A 2,469-nucleotide genomic window follows, 5' to 3' on the forward strand; every position below is an offset into this window, starting at 1 on the left:
CTCTCATCCCCTCTCTAATGCGTATGGCTCATGGCACACAACTTGAATTATGATTTACAAGTGTTGATACACCTTTATTGTGCTTGAATAGTAGTCCATTTTATCTGCAATGTGAATGCCTTGTACTGACTTGAAGTCTTGAACTTGATCTTGAGTCTTCAGCTTCTAAGATCCAATACAACTTTAACACAATAGACTTGCCATATCAAGTGATCAAGGATCTTTTGATCACTTGAGCAAGCTTGGGGAATTAGCACAGATCAAAAGATTTGGTTGATCAAAGTAAACTTTGATCAACTTAATCAGTGGGAATGAAGAATAACAGTTAAATCATTTGCAAAAGAACCTAATGAATTAATCAGTTAATTACATGCTAATTGATTCTAAACAAGCCCTATAACTAAGGGGACATGTATAACAAGAGGTTTCTAAACCCTAGGGGTAAAAGAGTTAATATTCGATAGATTAATCAAATTGGAATTAATTCTAAATCCTAATATTTCAAAATTAATCAAAATCTAGTTAAATCCTAATTAATTCCGAATTAATATCTAATTAAAATGCTAATGATATGATTATTTTCATGATTAAAAAATATTAAGCTAAAACTAATCAATCATAATATCAATTCTAAAAATTAAATCTCATGCAAAAATGTAAAATCAGAAATCAAATCATGCCAAAAATCAATTAAAAAACAATTAAAACAAAAAGAAAATGAAATTAAAGGAAAATAATGAAAACATGGGGTCTATTGTGTGGATCAGGGTGCCAGAAGCAACAACTAGGCCCAAGGAACGAGCTGGCCCAATCCAGATATGCAGGGGATAGGGAAATTTGAGTTCAGATGAGAAAAGTCACGTGAAACACATTCTTCATGTTTTACACGTGCTCTGAAAATTTAAAATGAGCTTCATCTTCATTCTCTTCCCTCCACCGCATCGGAGCTTACCACCGGCGGCGGTGGAGCCACCATACAAGAAATCACTTATAACAAAACAATATAAATTCTATGCTCAGTTCAAATCCATAAAAGAATTCACCTAATTCCTCGTAAAAATTCTAGATCGAAGAAAAAGATGCAAGAACCCTAAATCCAAGAACAAAAACTAAATGATGGATGTGTGGAATCAAAGCCCTAGACGTTAGGGCTTTGATTCATATCAACAAGCTCTACATTATGGTAACTTGTTCGAGTCAAATTGATGAAGATGAAAGGAAGTAATCACCGGAGCAGGTGCCAGAAATTCCAGGTAAACTCCTCTGAAACCTTCAAATCTTCTTCTCCTTGCTTCTTCTTCTTCTTCTTCTTCTTCTTACAATTCTTCCTATATGGATCTTCTTCTTCTGAACCTTACTTTGAATCGTGTGAGTGCAATGTGGATTAGAGAGAGGAAATTTGAGTTCTGAATGAGAGAATGAGAGTGTGAAGAATCGAGTTCAATGGAAGAATGATTGAGAGCCATGAATAAGTGAAGATGAAAGCAATTTATAAAAGAGGAATTAACTCTCTCTATTAGCTCTGTTAGATCAATGAAATGGAAATTGGTTGAGATTTAATCACATTGTCAAATAGTTAGTTATGTTAGTTATATTATGAAAATCAGTTAGAGGAAGGTGTTAACTGAATTTGAGTTTTAACTGTAACAGAGTTTTCTGTTAAAATGTTAACTAAATCGAGTTAAATTCATTTTCTGTTAATGTGAAAAAAGATGGATATATGCAGGCTAATTAGTTAGTCGGTGATGTTAATTAATCAGATGGAAATATTAAATTCAATTAAGTGTTAACTTGGTGAAGAATAATGAGAGTTTAGTCTGAAATGAGTTGATTTGCTTGTGTTTGGATGATATGCTACTGATGTTGAGATGTACTGCAGTGTGGTGGATTTGCTGCCATGTTGAATGTGGAATGTATTATTGCAGGATGTGGATTGGTGTCATGTTGATAATATACCAAGGTTGAAAGGTCAAAAATCAAGCCAACAATCTTTTCCTTAAGAAATATAGTAAATAACCATGAAGGAGAAGAAGAATTATTGGCTTGATGTTTGGATTGGTGTCATGTTGAAGAAGAATTATTGGATTGGTGTCATGTTGATAATATACCAAGGTTGCAAGGTCAAACATCAAGTCAACTTAAAAAAAATGAAATTTTGATATTTTATTTTGTAAAGAACATTGTTTATGCTAATTTATGAATAAATGACCATTATTTGAATGAAAAGGCCATGATTGAATGTGAAAAAAGTTTGATTTGTAAATGAATTTTACCTAAAAACCAAGTTTGAAACATGACATTAGAACACTTGAACCATAAAGATCATGAATGCACCACATGAACTAAATGTAAAACAAGTAGATGAATTAAGAGTTAATGGACTACGATGCACCATGAATCACAATGGAACAATGAAAAACAATGGACCATAAGATCAAGAAACCATGCATTTATGAATCATGAACCAAT

At 32.6% G+C, this 2,469-nt stretch overlaps 1 long non-coding RNA gene across 1 annotated transcript; it reads left to right on the forward strand.

Annotated features, from left to right (window-relative positions):
• The first annotated feature begins 864 nt into the window (after positions 1–864).
• Positions 865–2,227, forward strand: LOC127135596 (uncharacterized). The gene is made up of 2 exons (XR_007808616.1): positions 865–1,253; positions 1,880–2,227. It is a non-coding gene; the product is annotated as an uncharacterized LOC127135596 (long non-coding RNA).
• Positions 2,228–2,469: the final 242 nt, after the last annotated feature.

This window comes from Lathyrus oleraceus, chromosome 4 (assembly GCF_024323335.1).
Source record: "Lathyrus oleraceus cultivar Zhongwan6 chromosome 4, CAAS_Psat_ZW6_1.0, whole genome shotgun sequence".
Taxonomy (NCBI): domain Eukaryota; kingdom Viridiplantae; phylum Streptophyta; class Magnoliopsida; order Fabales; family Fabaceae; genus Lathyrus; species Lathyrus oleraceus.